The sequence below is a fragment of the Apium graveolens genome, chromosome 3, assembly GCF_009905375.1.
Source record: "Apium graveolens cultivar Ventura chromosome 3, ASM990537v1, whole genome shotgun sequence".
Taxonomy (NCBI): Eukaryota; Viridiplantae; Streptophyta; class Magnoliopsida; order Apiales; family Apiaceae; genus Apium; species Apium graveolens.
Window position 1 is genome coordinate 4,371,789 of NC_133649.1, and position 18,424 is coordinate 4,390,212.

The 18,424-nt window shown below is 31.4% G+C and overlaps 1 non-coding gene across 1 annotated transcript; it reads left to right on the forward strand.

The window, feature by feature from the left end:
- Positions 1–1,279: 1,279 nt before the first annotated feature.
- Positions 1,280–1,386, forward strand: LOC141715946 (small nucleolar RNA R71). The gene has a single exon (XR_012572684.1). It is a non-coding gene; the product is annotated as a small nucleolar RNA R71 (small nucleolar RNA).
- Positions 1,387–18,424: the final 17,038 nt, after the last annotated feature.

Sequence of the window (18,424 nt, forward strand, 5' to 3'; positions counted from 1 at the left end):
CTTTTTAAAGATCGACAACGGCAACAGATTAATGCTTGCTCCCAAATCACAAAGGCACTTGTCAAAATTTAGATTGCCAATGGTGCAAGGAATGGTGAAGCTTCCTGGATCTTTCAGTTTTGGTGGTAACTTTTGCTGCAGAACAGCGCTGCATTCTTCCGTGAGAGCAACGGTTTCAAGGTCATCCAGTTTCACCTTCCTTGAAAGAATAGTCTTCATAAACTTCGCATAACTAGGCATTTGTTCCAGAGCCTCAGCGAAAGGTATATTGATGTGAAGTTTCTTGAACACCTCCAGAAACTTCCCAAACTGTCTATCCGGCATTTGTTGCTGCAATCTCTTAGGAAAAGGTGGTGGAGGATAGAGTTGTTTCTCCCCTGTATTGGCCTCAGGCAGAGTGTGTTCAACAGTAGTCTTCCTTGGTTCCGCCGCTTTCTCCTTTTGCTTAGATTCTTCATCTCTAATTTCAGCTTCTACTTCCTTTGCCTTTTCAGCATCAGCCACTTTTCCAGACCTTAAGGTAATAGCCTTGACTTACTCTTTAGCTTCCTTCCTGCCTGGTACTTCCGTGTCACTGGGAAGAGTGCCAGGTTGATGATTGAGCACTGCATTGGCTAATTGACCGATTTGATTTTCCAAGGTCTTGATAGAAACCGCCTGACTCTTGCACAACAGCTTAAGTTCCTCAAAATCATCACTAGTGGGTGCAGCTGCACTTCCCTGTTGAGGATATGATTGCCTTGTAGCATACTGCTGTGGTTGCTGGAATCCAGGTGGGTTAAACTGTTTACTCACTCCTTGCTGATATGGTGGCTGAATAGCATTCTGATTATTCCCCCAGCTAAAATTTGGATGATTTCTGTTATTAGGATGATAGGTCGCTGGCACAGGCTGCTGTTGTCGCTGATAATTATTCACATACTGAACAGATTCGTTGACAAGAGAACACTGATCCGTAGCATGAGAACCTGCACAAAGCTCACAAACCATAGCTATTTGATTAACTCCATATGTAGCCAGAGAATCAACCTTCATTGATAGCGCTTGGAGCTGGGCTGCAATAGCGGTGGCTGCATCAACTTCCAGAATACCTGCTACCTTGCCTGACGTCATCCTCTGAGTTGGGTTTTGATGCTCATTTGCAGCCATCGTCTCGATAAGATTATACGCCTCAGTATAGCTTTTAGCCCATAAGGCGCCTCCAGCTGCTGCATCGAGCATGGGCTGAGATTGGGCCCCCAAACCATTATAGAAACCAGTGATCACCATCCAATCCGGCATTCCATGATGTGGACATTTTCTCAACATTTCCTTGTAGCGTTCTCAGGCCTCGCACATAGATTCTGTAGGTTGCTGCGCAAACTGAGTAAGAGCACTCCTCATAGCAGCAGTCTTTGCCATTGGATAAAACTTCACCAGAAACTTTTGCGCAAGATCTTGCCACGTAGTGATGGACCCAGCTGGTTCAGAATGTAACCAGTCTTTAGCCTTATCCCTCAGTGAGAATGGGAAAAGCCTCAACTTGATAGCCTCATCAGTCACGCCATTATACTTAAAAGTGCTGCAGATCTCGACAAAATTCCTTATGTGCATGTTGGGGTCTTCAGTTGCCGCTCCTCCAAAAGAAACAGAATTCTGCACCATCTGAATAGTGCCCGGCTTGATTTCAAAGGTGTTAGCTTGAATAGCCGGATGAAGGATGCTTGACTGAATGTCATCAATTTTAGGCCGAGAAAAATCCATAAGAGCTGGATCAGCTTGAACAATACGATCTCCCATGTTTACTGGTTCTTTCTGCTCAGTTCCTGAATCCGAGTCCTCAAAATCTAACTTCTCCGGAATATCAAGAACTTCGTCTGTCTCCTCAGCTGTATCTAAAGTCCTCTTGCGAGCACGAGAACGAGTTTGCATAAACGCTTGCTAAAGTACCTGAAACACAACCGAAAAGAGTAAGTAACTACTACGTCCTAATCACTGAGTCCTAATGACCAATGATGGTAAGTACATAAACTAAACAAATACGTCGAGTCCCCGGCAGCGGCACCAAAAACTTGTTAGGGCAAAAATACGCACTAATATTCACGCAAGTATACGCGTTCACAAGTAATATAGAATACTTTCTAGTTCGTTCCCTCAAAGACTCAGACTAAATTATTGTCTAATTAAACTCACTCACCAATGTATGATTACTTCTCAATGTTAAGATAATAACACTTAAAATTGTTGATTAAATATTAACTATAATTAACTACTTAATTAACCACTTAACTAACACTTCAATTTATCAATAATAAAACACTCATGAGATCACAACTTCATTATTACTTCCTTCTATAGCCATTGTTATTACCTTTAGCATGTGACAGTGATGATATTAATCGAATAACACGAAACTGATAAAAGCCAACTTTCATTGTACTAATACCATTCTACCAAACATCCACAATTAAGATAGAAGTTGAATAGTCATCAATTATGTTGAGTTCCTATATGTCTACAGAAATTGACAACACAACGATTTAAGCACAAGTTATCCCTTTTTGATTACATAGGGCAAATAAAACGGTTAGAGTTACCCACTAATCATGCACAACGTACATGAACCTATGCTAGCATGGCAAGTTCTAAATCTCAAGATCCAACGTCGCTTCACAAGAGATTAACACCCTATCTTATATGTTCGCGACGCACATAAGATGAATACGCACAACCAATACTAGATATCAAACAATCATCACATACTAAAGTATTGAACAATTAACTAAAGAATTCCATAATAAATCCGTTGCAACCCCATGATCACGATTAGCCCATAATAGAACTTATCGCCATCATGGGTTCATATGAAATCATGATAAACAAACACAAGAAAATAATAACTAAACTAATTATATTAAAACAAAGTACGTCACAAGAGTAAATAAGTCAAAGCAAGAAAACTAGCATCCAACGTTACAACAAAACAAGAATTATAAGAATATATGCTTCCTCTTCGTTGCGGTGTGCTAAATCGGTCTTTCTCCTTATCTCCTTCGCTTCTTACGTAAAACACAATCTGAAACATAATCTCCTTCATACTCTCTGTGAAAACGTCTCAAATCTACCTATATAATAGTCCCATAAAACTCAGATTACATAGAAGTTGGAAGCCAAACAGAAGTAGAAGTCTAAAATAATTTATCTTTTTCCCCGACCCTGCGCGGCCGCTCAGCATAGCTGCGCGGGCGCGCAGGTTGCTGCGCAGCCGCTCAGTATTTCTGCGCGGGCGCGCAGGCCTCTACTGGAAAAAATCCAGGTTTGCTCTGATTCTTCGCCGTAATCTGCCCATTCCTTTCCTCTCGCAATGATGAACACATGCCAAGACTTATTCTTGATGATTCCTCCCCCGAAATGTAACTAATACCCTGAAATGCATAAACACTAGAAAAACGCATCAAATACACAAAATACTTGATTTCAAGACACCAATTTAAGCCATTTTAAGACGTTCTAAGTGGTATAAAATGTCACTTATCAATTATCTAGACTTAATTATTTATTTAGAGATTTTAATATTTATATTATTGGTTTAGACGGTTTGGATATTTAATATTATTTTAAAGATTTTAGACTGTTTAATTTTTGTTTAGAAATATATTAGTACTCCGTTTGTAGGTTTATGGATTATAGGTAATATCTCCTTCTATTTTTAAGAAAGGGGTGTTACCGTTGTATTTAGGCATTTTTTTATAGTGGATCTATATTTATAAGTATTATTATCCGTCATTTTATATTAACATATTTATAATTTATTATACGTGATATATTTATTTATTCGAAGGCCTTCACCGTCATATCTTTAATTTATAAACATAAATATTTTAAATTTATCGTATATACCAGAACTAAATTGAAACTTAAGATTTTGATCTACACTGACAAATATTAGTATCTGTTATCTCTACACTAAAAAATATGTTGTTTATTATATGTGATATATTTATTAATTCGAAAATATTCACACTCTTATCTTTAATTTGAACATTTACGTATAAATCTTTATCTTTAATTTGGAGATTTACGTTTGAAGAGATAACTATATACAAAAATTCTACAATTATCGTATATATAAAAATAAATTAAAACTCAATTTTTTGATCTACATTCACATATATTAATATAAGGGATATTCAAATAGAAACACCTTTAAAATAAAAACAAGAAACTATCCTAATTAAGTGATGGCCCAACCCAACTAATAGCCCAACCCACTTGTCACCAAAATACGCCCTTCTTTGTCAGTTATCACTTTCTCCCTCTTCTGTTACAACCAGCCTACCACCATCTCAAACATTGTCATGATTTCTCTAATCACTCCTTTCATCTCTCATCTATCTACGCCACCATATTCGATTTATTATTGTCCGCCACCATCTCTGATCTATCTCCGTCCGCCACCATCACATGTAATCATTATTTATATTACGTGGGGGCAAGAAGTTTCTGTCGTGACCGAGGGCCGTGAGGCCGCCCTCTCTGATGCTAGGAACCTGGGGGCCAGAAATTTCATGAAAATCTTTATGAAGAAGGTTCCTGATTTCGATTGGGCGGCTCTCGGTGCGAGCACAGCTAGGCATGCAGAGAAACTGAAGCCGGAGATGGAGCGGGATGCCCGGATTGCCGAGGAGGCCCGGCTCGCAGCTAAGCAGGCCCGGGTCGTGGCTGTTCAAATATCCAATTTGTAAATCAAACTTTGTTTTGATTATGACATTAAATTATTTAAGGCATGTGTGCCCTTTATTTTTCGATAAAAATTGTAAGTTGCATAACGACTTTAACTTATATGAGGTTTTATATTACTATAACTTATGTATAATTCAATTGTGATATATGATATTACTTAATGTATGACCTAAAAATAAAAAAATAAGATGCCACAAGAAAATAATTGTTTTATAAGGTTTTGCTTCACACTTAAAGTAAGGATTAACTAAATTATATGATATTCTTAAGTAATTTTCATTATAAAGTTATTTATTATATACAAACTAATTTAAATGTTTTTTAGTAATATGATACATGTTGAAACATTTTATTTACACAAAATCGTAAACTTAAGATAACTGAGAAGAAAATAATAATTTATTTCACATTTAAAATTAGATTTATTAATGTACACTTTGTATATATGCTAAATATGTAAGTGATGTATGTTTTGCAACATATCCTATATTATTTTAAATATAATAATAAATATCCTAAATTATTTTAAATATTATAATAAATATTATTTTAAATATTATAATAAATATATGGTAAATCATGCTCCCTCCCTTCATTAGATTATTAACATTTGAAACATTATTATCTAATATGGTTTAATAACTTATTTTTAAATATTTTTTTTCTAAATAAAACTTAATGTTTGAACTTTTATTCAGAATATTTTTTATAAGATCTGGAGTCATACTAAATAAATAAGAGTATTTAGCAAAAAAAAGAGTGGTTGCCCAACTTTCTATTTTATATTTGAAATGTTAAAAATCTAGAGGGATGCTAATATTTTAAACTTTATAACCACATTTGCTTACTTATAATAAAGCCTACAAATTATTTTAGACATTATATTAAATCTGTTGTAAATTATATTTAAGATCTTAAACTTTATAAGCTATTTGCTTACTTATAGAAAAGCCTAAAAACCAAGTCATTTCCCAATATGAATATTGGTAATGTGGTAAGAAAATTAATTTAAATTACCATTTTCAAAATTACTATTTTAGTTCAATTTTATAAAGTATCTATACAATTAATAAAAAACTAGATTTAAAAAAGATCAGGGCTCACAACTTTAATATTTGCTCATATATCACCTTAAAAATTAAATTTGTAAAAATAAGTTGGAGGTGTGATTTTGTAATCAAAATTTTCATAATAAGTATATAATTTGAATTTACTAGTTTTTTATTGTTTAATATCTAAAATAATGTAAAATTATATTAGTAAAAAATATTACCTCATATAAGAGGGTGTGTATTATCATTTTGGACTTTTTTTAAAAATATCTAAGGTCAAAATATTTTCAGAAAAATACTGTCATTTTTTAATATTTTTTTTTACAAAAATACTGTTTTTCAAATTATGTATATAAAATATGATTTTCTGCAACTAGATTCAAGCATGAAATTTTATGCAACTACATTCAACCTCCTTCAAGCTCAAATTCAACAAAAAAAACTCTATTTACCTAGTTACATATGTGTTTAATTGCGGTTGATTTTGATTGCACCCTAATTTTATAAATATTTAATAAAATCACCAAAAAAATAAAAAATTAGTATTTTGGATTATTTTTTCATTTTTTTGATAAATATATTAATTAGATATCTTTAATAATTTATTTATTAGGTGTCATTAAAAAAAATAATTTTCCATATCCCATGTTAATGATTTTCCAAATCCCAAAGGCAGTACAACAAATCTGGCCATTTAAGACGTTTTTTTTGAACTGAAATCGTCGTAATTGAGCCATTTACGACGGAAAAAAATCGTCATTTTTGGTCGAGTAGTAAGTTCGTTTTTTCGTCACAAGATAAAATTGCGTCGAAAGTTAGGAAGCAGGGCCACGTTCTCAATAAAATAATAAATTTATTTACGACGGAATATCAACATACGACGATATATTCCGTCGTAAGTTATATACTTACGACGGAAGAAAACGTCAGATGTTATTTTACGGGACCCGCTTTTAATGAAATAAAATATAAATTAAGTTAGTAACTTCCGACGGAAAAACCGTCGTATTTTAGAAAAGCTTGCAAAATTAAAATTCCCATCTGGTCAAAATTACAGTTAACTTTGGAATTTGTAGCCCATGAAGTTTAAATTTACCAATTTCAATGGATTTAGAAATCCAATTTCAATCCTACAACTAACTATTACTAGCCGAATTTATTATGCTTTATATGTTTGTGAAGGGAAAAGTATTAGTGTAACTAAAATGTGTATTAGTGCATTAGATGTAATACTATAATCTACTGAATTAATTTATGTCAAACAAACCTACAAATTGTAATTTCTAACAAACCGAATTCACTTAAATTGAATCACTAACACGAGAAGAAATTGTAAGAGAATTGGATTATATATTTTTGTTTTAACTGAGACAAATATTACAAAGTTACAACAGAGAAATGCCTTCGATCTCTTCTTCTCTTCCTCTAGTTCTTCTAGGTGTTCTTTTATCTTCTAGGTGTTCTTTTATCGGCATGCCATTAGCTTGCTTGGGAAACCCTCTTATGGATATATGTAATTTGTGTATGTGTTGAGAATTGGGGTTATAAGTGAAGATGTAAATGTATTTGTGGCTATGTATAATAAATGTTGATATGAATGTGTAAAGTTGGAGTTATGACCTGAAAAAATATTTGTTGCAACTTGCAAGGAGTAAAAAGGGGAATAAAAGAAGATATGTGAGAAAAATATGTGGGAGATTGGAGTGAGAAAGTATGAAAGAGAGATATGGGTGGTCCGTGATTCAATTGATTAAGTTTGATCCGTTCATATGTCTGGTTACTTTATTAATCAAGGGTTGTAATTAATTCCATGGTGACGATTCGGTGTGCTCTCTTGTTGTCCAATAAGATAGCTTAACTTAGCATGTGCACATCATTTGAGCCTCAATACCAAAATATTGTTATTGTTAATACTTATTGGCTTTAGTAATTATTTATATTAAATTTTAATTTATAAATTAAATATTATCTTTATCACTTAATTAATTTTTTACTCAATATTCATTACATTTATACACAATTTAGAATCACTAGTCAAATCACTAGTTAATTATTATCATCTCAAATAATAAGAAATTATATTTTCTTAATTTTTCAGAATATCACTCAACATATAAAATTTTAAAACCTATACGATTAGATTGTTTTAATATTTTTAAAAATTTAAATGTTAATGAACGAAACACTATCTAGGAGTACTACTCACAACACTAACTGACTATTTAAATCTCAAACTAAATATTTACTCATTTCCATTTTTTGTTGAATTTCACTTAAAAATATAAAGATTGACATATAAATATAAATATATTATCGAGTAATATTTAATATATATTTTTGCATGGATAAAATCAATATATCCTTACATATGTAACAGTCAAGTATCAGTTTGACTAGTACAGCTAACTAGTGTTTAATCATGAATTGATGTTTCGATTATTTTAAAAATATTTTTTAACGATCCAACCATATGGATGTCAATAGATATATATACATATTAATGATATAACCAAAATTTCATATCAAAATAAATTTATTTGGTTTGACATTTTAACAGTCAAACATCAGTTTGACTAGTACAACTAACTAGTTTTTAATCCTGAATTGGTGTTTCTATTATTTTAAAAGTATTTTTCAATGATCCAACCGTATGGATTTCAATAGATATACATATTAGTGATATAACAAAAATTTAATATCAAAATAATTTTATTTGGTTTGTCATTTAACAGTCAAGCATCAGTTTGACTAGTATAGCAAACTATTGTTTCATCCAGAATTGGCGTTTCGATTATTTTAAAAATATTTTTCAACGATCCAACCATATGGATTTAAATAGATATATATTAGTGATATAACCAAAATTTCATATAAAAATAATTTTATTTGATTTATCATTTTAACAGTCAAGTATCGGTTTGATTAGTACAACTAACTAGTGTTTAATCCTGAATTGGTATTTCGATTATTTTAAAAAAAATTCTTACCATTCAACCCTATAAATTTAAATAGATGTGTATATTAGTGATATACCAAAATTTCATATCCAAATAATTTTTATTTGGTTTGGCATTTTAACAGTCAAGTATCAGTTTGACTAGTACAACTAACTAGTGTGTGATCCTGAATTGGTGTTCGATTATTTTAAAAATATTTTTCAACCATCCAATCATATGGATGTCAATAGATATATTTCATATAAAAATATATTTATTTGGTTTGTCTTTTTTAACAGTCAAGCATCAGTTTGACTAGTACAGCTAACTAGTGTTTAATCCTGAATCAGTGTTTCGATTATTTTAAAAATATTTTTCATCGATCCAACCGTATGGATGTCAATAAATATATATATTAGTGATATAATAAAAATTTGATATCAAAATGAATTTATTTGGTTTGCCATTTTTAATAGTCAAGCATTAGTTTGAGTAGTAGAGCTTACCAGTGTTTAATCCTGAATTGGTATTTCGATTATTTTAAAAATATTTTTCAACGATTCAACCTTATGGATGTCAATAGATATATATATATTAGTGACATAACCAAAGTTACATATTAAATTAATTTTATTTGGTTTGTCATTTTTAGAGTCAAGCATGAGTTTGATTTTTACAACTAACTATTGTTTAATCCTGAATTTGTGTTTCTATTATTTTAAAAATACTTTTCATCGATCCAACCGTATGGATACGAATAGATATATATATTAGTGATATAACCAAAATTTTATATCAAAATAAATTTATTTGGTTTGCTTTTTTAACAGTCAAGCATCAGTTTGACTAGTACAGCTATTTAGTGTTTAGTTTTGAATTTGTGTTTCGATTATTTTAAAAATATTTTTTTATCGATCTAGCCGTAAGGATGACAATATATATATATATAATTATTTATATAATCATATTTAATATTAAATTATTATATCAAAATATTTAATTTTTTTTTAAAATTCTTGAAATGTCACCCAAACAAATAAATGTTGGCATTAATGTGGTTGGATCATGAAATAATAATTTTTTTTAAATTGAAATTATAAAAAATTATATGCTAATTTACGACGGAATCCGTCATAAATTATTATCCGCAAAAAATTGAGAAAAGTCAAATTTACCGCCAAAATTTTGGGGAAAAGGTTAAATTTACCTCTTTGATAACTTAGGGTTGAGTTTAGCCTTGCTCCTAAATTCAATCGCATTCGGTCGAATTTAGCCTTACTAATTACAACCGAATAAATACAACCGCATTTGTATGTAATCGTATACGATTGAATTTAGCCGTGCTCCTAAAATCAACCGCATTCGGTCGAATTTAGCCTTGCCAAAAAATGGAGGGAATTTTCCCGCCAACGAATTTTGTACTGAATTCAACTGATTTCGGTCGAATTAGATTTTTTTAAAAATAGCGGAAATTTTTTGGAAAAAATGTCAAATAAAATTTACACGAAATTTATATTTTAGTTCTTGCAAAAGAGATTATTATGGTAGTTAGATATTTATGGTTCAATTAATAATTATAGTTTGAGTTTCAATTTATTTTGTATTTATTTTAAATTATAATCCAACAATACGAATATGAAAATTGTCAAAAAAAAATGTTTATGGAAAAATGTAAGTAATTTGAATATTTAAATTTTAACTATTTTTAAAAATTGAATTTAGGGGGTGAGATCCTAGTTTAGTCCTATATTGATGTTTCAATTTTTTAAAAACTATTTATCAATGATCCAACTTAAGGATGTCAAGATTTGTATAGTTTAGTGATACGATTAAAAATTTAAAAAAATAAATGTATTTGATTTGCTATTTTAACAGTCAACATATATTTTGACCAGTACTTCTTAATAGTGTGAGTCTAATACCGATATTTCGATTTTTTTAAAAAATGTTTAGGAATGATACAACCTTAAGGATGTTAAGATCTATATATTTTAGTGATATGATAAAAATTGTAGAAAAAAACATATTTGATTTCCTATTTTAATAGCCAAATAGTAGTTTGAATAGTATTTCTTAATAGTGTTTAGTCCCATATTAATGTTTCGAATTTTTCAAAAACATTTATGAATGATCCAAACATAAGGATGTGAAGATCTATATATATTAGTGATGTGATAACAGTTTTAGAAAAAATAAATTTATTTGATTTGCTATTTTAACAGTCAACTAGTAGTTTGACCAGTACTTCTTAATACTGTTTAGTCCGATATTGATGTTATGATTTTTTCAAAATAATTTATGAATGATCCAACCATTAATATGTGAAGATCTATATATATTAAAGATATGATAATAATTTTAGAAAAAAATAAATTTATTTGGTTTACTATTTTAATAGTCGACTAGTAGTTTGATTAGTATTTCTTAATAGTGTTTAGTCCTATATTAATTTTTCAATTTTTTTCAAAAATATTTATGAATGATCCAAACATAAGAATTTGAAGATCTATTTGTATTAGTGATGTGATAATTTTTTTAGAAAAAAATAAATTTATTTGATTTGCTATTTTAACAGTCAACCAGTAGTTTGACCAATACTTCTTAATAGTGTTAGTCTAATACCGATATTTCAATTTTTTTAAAAATGTTTATGAATGATCCAACCATAAGGATGTCAAGATCTATATATTTTAGTGATATGATTAAAATTTTAAAAAAAAATAAGTGTATTTGGTTTCTTATTTTAATAGTCAACTAGTAGTTTGACAAATACTTCTTAAATAGTGTTTAGTCTCATATTGATGTTTCAATTTTTTTTTAAAAAGATTTATCAATGATCCAACCTTACAAATGTCAAGATCTATATATTTTAGTGATCATATGATAAAAAATTTAGAAAAAAATAAATATATTTGGTTTGCTATTTTAAGAGTTATCTAGTAGTTTGACATGTACTTTTAACGAGTGTTTTGTCCCATACTCATATTTCAATTTTTTTAAAAATGTTTATCAATGATCCAATCTTACACATGTCAAGACCTATATATTTTAGTGATATGATAAAAAATTTAGAAAAAAATAAATTAATTTGATTTGCTATTTTAACAGTCAACTAGTGGCTTTTAGTCCCGTATTGATGTTTTGATTTTTTAATTTTTTTATGAATGATCCAACAGTAAGGATGTCAAGATCTATATATTTCGGTGATATAGTAATAAAATTTTAAGAAAAAAATAAACATATTTGATTTTTTATTTTTACAGTCAATTAGTAGTATTTATGATAAAATCGATCAAAATCATGATATCAAATTTTCTTAAAATAACGAGTTCTCAAAAATAAATTTTAAAATTTAGAATATTGTAATCTTTGTAAGGAAAATATTAATTTATATTATATGTCCTATAAAAAGTAAAAAAATATGTAATAATAATAATAATAATTATTAAAATTGATACTCCTAAATTCGACGGAATGCGGTTGTATTTAGAGCCACGTCAGCGATCCGCGTGAATTAAATCTAACGGACCAAACTCAACTATTATCAAAATAATCCAACGGTTGGAGACTTGGAATTATATTTTATAAATTATAACAAATCAAAATTATATATATAAAAATCTAACCCTAAACCCCCCACCCCCTCCTTACCCGTTTCCCCCTTTTATCCCCTTACGTCGCACTACCCTCCCCATCCCCTTCCCCTGTTTTTTTCCGGTCTTCCTACCTCCCCCTCCCTCCCTCCCTCTCTGTCTCTTTCATTCGTAACTTTAGGAGTGTTCGTCGGTGGGAGAACAAGAAGCCGAGACGTCCAGTTGCTATGTGCCTTGCCCAGGACTGACACATCTGAGCGGAATATTGGGTTGTTACGGTTGTTTTTAGGCTGGAATTGGTGGTTCTCTGATGCATCAGTGTGAGCTTTCATTCCTGTAACCAGCTGAAGCTTCTACAAATCCTCACTTGAGAATGATTCTTCCATAAAATTCGATAGCCACTCTAGCTCAGCCATGTCATCATTCTGGGGTTTTCAGAGTTTTGGAAGGTGGTGACGCGTGAGTGCATGCGCCGGGAATTTAGGTTTTGGGGGTTGAAATGGAAGGGTTCGTGATTGAAGGAGGTGGAGAAGAGTTTGGGGTTAGATGAGTGAGAGCGGAGAAGTTAGAGCCATAATACATTGACCCGTCTTTTAAGCTCGCCGAGATCTAGATATTTTTCAGTTTCCGGTGAGTTTTTTTTTGAAATTGGTGTGCGTGAATTCAGCCGTATTCGGTCGCATTTAGCATCCTGTTTTTGACCAAATATGATTGAATTTAATATTTGGGCGGTCCTTTTAAATTTTGGCATTAAATTTAATTATTTGGGCGGATATTCGAATTTAATCTGAAAAATTAAATTTGACTGGAAGCGGTTGTATTTAGCCGTCCGTATTTAAGCGATTGTATTTAGTCGGTTGTATTTAGTACTAAATACAATATGACTCGAGCGAATACAACCGGTCCAAAAACTGGTAGTATTTAGCTAAATACAACCGAAAACGGTGAAATTTAGCTAAATACAACCGATTTTAAACCGGTTGTATTTAGCCGTTTTTCTTGTAGTGGCTCAAGCCAAAGAGTGATCGTTGAGTGAAATTTGAACCATTTTAAGATATATATCTATCACAAAAGTAAAAAGAGAACATATTGAATCTTTAATTCTGTATTTATGTGTGGACTCCAAACTTTTAACTAGAAAATGAAAAACTATCACATCTATGAAATATTGGTTTTTATATTTTGAAACTACCACAAGCAAAACTAAAATAAATAATCTCATTAACAACCTAAAAAGTGCACTTTCTCCTTCATGATATGCAAGAATTACCCTGAAGCAGCTTATAAAATTGTCTTTAGTTTAATCCCTAGCCAGCTAGATCAAGTCAACCATGCTATAAGCAGGAACCTTTTGTGTTCATGCATCCATCATGGCTTCTCTTAATTCTTATAAATTCTTGTGCTTCTGTCAAGAGGCCATCTCTATCAAGAAGATTCTAGGAAAGATTCTAGACACACACGACATTGACTCAAACATATATAACCCTAGCTCCATTCTAGGAAAGATTCTAGACACACACGACATTGACTCAAACATATCTAACCCTAGCTCCACTAGATTAGAACGAGCACGAGCCACCAGGACAGCAACAAAAGTAACCTCATTTAGTGACACCTCTCTACCTTTCATCTTCCCAAACATGTACAACGCCTGGTTCTCCAAACTATTCAAAGCGAGTGACGAAATTTTAACCTCATTTGGTCTCACCCCACGTTTAATAATAACTTTGACTAATGAGAGTGTTGTAAAGAAGTATGCTCGTCCATTTAAATGCATAAGTATTTGAGGTTGGTTTGAAAAGCAGGAGATTGTTAATGATTAAAAACACTACTAGGAAATTGGACTAAAAGTGATCGGTTAAAATTGATTGTCTCTAAAAATGACTGTTAGTGGTCAAATATAAATTCAACTTGCAAAGCCCTTTGACCGAAACATATTTGTGACCGAACAGTTTCGACCGTAGTTAGAAATGACTGTCAATGGTCGCAAAGTAGAAATAAAGATGACCGATTTTTGTCACTTTTGATGAATGACGGCAGCAGTCACAAAATCCTCCTTGTCACTAGGCGGCATCCCGCCAGTATGAGTTTAAAATATTAGAAACACAAAACCACCATAAAGGGTCACTTCAGTACAAGTGACCTTGTGCAGTCATTTTTGTTCTTCATCCTCTGAGCGGGAAATGTAGCGCCCATTGGGTTTTAAAATTTCAAAATAACGTAATGACTATATGCGGTCACAACTTAAACCACAATTTTTGGTCATATGTAGATTTCAATTTTTGTTAAAATATATATTAATTATATTTTAAAATAATGAAAAGTTACAAAAATGTTCAAAGTAAATTTATTATTTTTTTTAAAACTAAATTTAGACACTATAATTTATTAGAATTTAAATTTTATTCAAAATGCTAATATTTTTTTATCATTAAAATGAATATGAAAAAATGTGATAAATATTAAAAATAGTTTAGAAGTTAATCAAATTATTGTTCGGCCCGAATTGACATGTGGAATTATTAATAAATATAGTCGGAAATATCAAGGATGTCTTAGAGACTTAATTTATCCTAGTTTCATCATCAAATATTCGGTAAATCATAAATTAAATTTAAAAATTGTACAAATATTACCTTGGTATCACAAAAATTATGTATAGCATTATAAATATAAGCAATTAATTGATCATTGAAGAAATTCTCAAAGTAATAATAGAACATGTCAAATATTATAAGGTTTAGGGGTTTGATTTACGGGTTTACACTTGTGAGTTACTAAAAATGAAATTTAGACCATCCAAACGTACGAATCTAAAATTTACAAAATCTAAGAAGCACGTACAATAATTAGAAAGATATACTAACTCATAACATCTCTATTGCCAAACAGATAAATTGAAATTTATATTAAAAGCGACTATATTTGGTAAAATTGAACTTACTGACCAAATATCATTTTCAGTCATTTTTATGAGACTAAACAACTAGACATGGTCGCTACTAGTTAGTAGAAGCGGCTGAATTTGATCATATTTTCTGACCAAGCGACCGAATTTAGTCACATATTTCAGTCATTCTTGCTGGTATGGTCTGAACTACTGAATGTAGTCACTAATAATTAGATATTATGTTAGTATCACAAAAATTATGTATAGTATTATAAATATAAACAAGTAACTAATCATTATAGAAATTAACTAAGTAATAATATAATATGTCAAATATTATACCATTCAGGGTTTGGGGTTGAGTAGTTCGATTTAAGGATTAACACTTCTGAGTTACTAAATAGAAATTTAGACCATCCAAATGTATAGATCTAAAATTTACAAAACTAAGAAATAAATACAATAATTAGAAAGATATACTAACTCATAACATCTCTATGTCAAATAGATTAATTGAAATTATATTTAAAGCGACTACATTTGGTCAATTTAACGATATAAATGACCAAATATTGTGTTTAGTCATTTTTAAGGGAACAAAACAATCGGATATAGTCACAACAGATATTAGTAGAATCGACTGAATTTGGTCACACCAGTTAAACAAGTGACCAAATGTGGTTATATTTGTTGCACGTGGATATCTAAAGCGACGAAAACCGGTAATTTTGTAGCCACATATTTCGTGAAAAATGACCATATTTTGTCACATATATCTGCCACGTGGATGATTTTATAAGTGACCATTTTTGGTCGCTGTGTAGACCAGATTAAAACCTAAAAACCTACTGCTTCTTTTTTCTATTGGCCTCCTTTTCTATATTGCTCTCCTCCACCATTTTTCTTCCTCCAAGCAACTGTTGTGCAACTTCTATCAAGGTAATAACTATTTTTTATCATATATTTTTGTGTTTTTTGTTTATTATTCCTAAATATGTATTAACATCATTTGGGGTGAAATTGAATTTACGAAATCAATGTGATTATTTGTTGTTGTAAGTATAATTTCGAAATTGGTGTGCTTGGTGACATTTGGACCACTTTTGATATGCATATTAGTCAATTATTTAGCTCACTTTTCATGTTTATTCAACAAATATATGTCCATGAATGTGAAATTAGAATTGTTAATTTACGAAATGAGTATGATGATTCGTTATTGTAAGTATCATTGTATTATTATTGTACTTGGTAGCGTTTAACTCAATCATAATATGTATTTGTTAATAGTTTGAAAATGAACTCAATTATTTTAAAAGTTTAATATAGGATTATAATTGCATAATATGCATATTTTGTAGATGGCATCTGATCGAAGTTGGATGCAACATTGGCTTGATGAAAGGAATAATGTATCGGATGAATACAAAGCCGGTGTAAAAGAATTCATTGATTTTGCTCACAAGAAAAAAGATTCAAAAGGTAACATAAGATGTCCATATAATGAGTGTGCAAACCTGTTCTTTTCTCAACCAGAAATGATGACCTATCATTTCTATCAATTCGGTATTATAGAATTGTATACAACATGGAATTTGCATGAGGAAAGAAATAGGTCGCGGGTTCAAGCTAGGACGAGTTCTAGTCATACTGGTTATAGAGATGATGATATGTATGATGCCCATGAAATGCTTAGAGACTTTAGAGAGGCGCATGCAAATTTTGAGAATATAGAGGAAGAACCGAATGCAACAGCACGCAAATTTTATGAGATGGTTGACAATGCTTCTGAACAACTTTATCCAAACAATGCCAACATTACAACATTATCATTTATAAACAAGTTATTGCACTTCAAGAGCAGGCATGGTTGTAGTAACAAGGGGTTTGATGAGTTGCTTGGACTCATTGGGTCGGTGTTGCCTAATGACCACAAATTACCTTCAACGTACTACGATGTCAAAAAGATGACAACTGCATTGAATATGCGATACGAAAAGATTGATGCTTGTGAGAATGACTGCATGCTATTTTACAAGGAAAATAGCAAAAAGACACATTATGACATATGCAATACAAGCCAATACAAGGTACAAAAAGCTCCAAAGAAAAAGAAGATCCCATGGAATATATGAAGTGGCACGACAACAGAGTTGTAGTTGAAGGTGAATTATCTCATCCAGCAGATGGAGATGAATGGAAGAAATTTGATCTTAGATTTCCTGATTTTGCAAGAGAGATGCGAAATATTAGACTTGGCCTCTCTTCTGACGGATTTGATCCATTTCGTGATCCACACGCGAGAGGTTACACGGTGTGGCCTGTGATCGTTGTTGTTTACAATCTTCCACCATCCATATGCATAAAAGCTCCATTTATGTTTATGCTTATTCTTATTCCCGGACCTACTGACCCGATAAAAGATCTTCATGTCTATCTCCGACCATTGATTGATGAATTGAAAATTTTATGGAGAACAGGGGTAGTAACATATGATAGGTTATCTTGTACAAACTTTATGATGAGGGCAGCTTTGATGTGGACAATTAGTGATTTTCCCGCACTCGGCATGCTCAGCGGATGTTCAACTAAAGGTAAATTGGCAAGTCATATATGTGTTGGAGATGTGAAAGGAAAATAACTTAAGCATGGTGGTAAACCTAGTTTCTATGGCACTACTAGATATTTCTTGGAATCAAATGATTCGTTGATAAGGAGTACTAAGTTTGGGAGTAGAGAGACACGTTCAGTCATAACTCGACATTCAGGATTACTGGCAAGGGCTGTTTGTGAGGATATACAGTTTCCTCCCCTGGAAAAATGAGTAGAAGAAAGCCTAGAGACTATGGTGTGGCACATAATTGCACTCATCTCTCTCCTTTTTTTGAGCTACCATATTGGGAGACACTCAATCTTCGCCACAATATTGATGTCATGCACACCGAGAAAAATGTCTTTGATAACATTTTTTACACAATGTTAGGTGATAAAAATAAGACCAAAGATAAAGACAAAGCAAGAAAAGATTGTAAAGAATTAGGTCTACATTATGATTTATAAATACAAGATGATAGCATAAAGCCAAATCAGGTTACAAGTCTCCTGTCCCTCCGGACGTACTCTCTTTCGGCCCTCAGCCTCTTCCATGAGGACATCGCCTTCTGTCAGTTCAACCATTTCCTTTGATACATTTCCCGACTCAGCCGCCCTGAGTGCCTGGTTATAACAGAC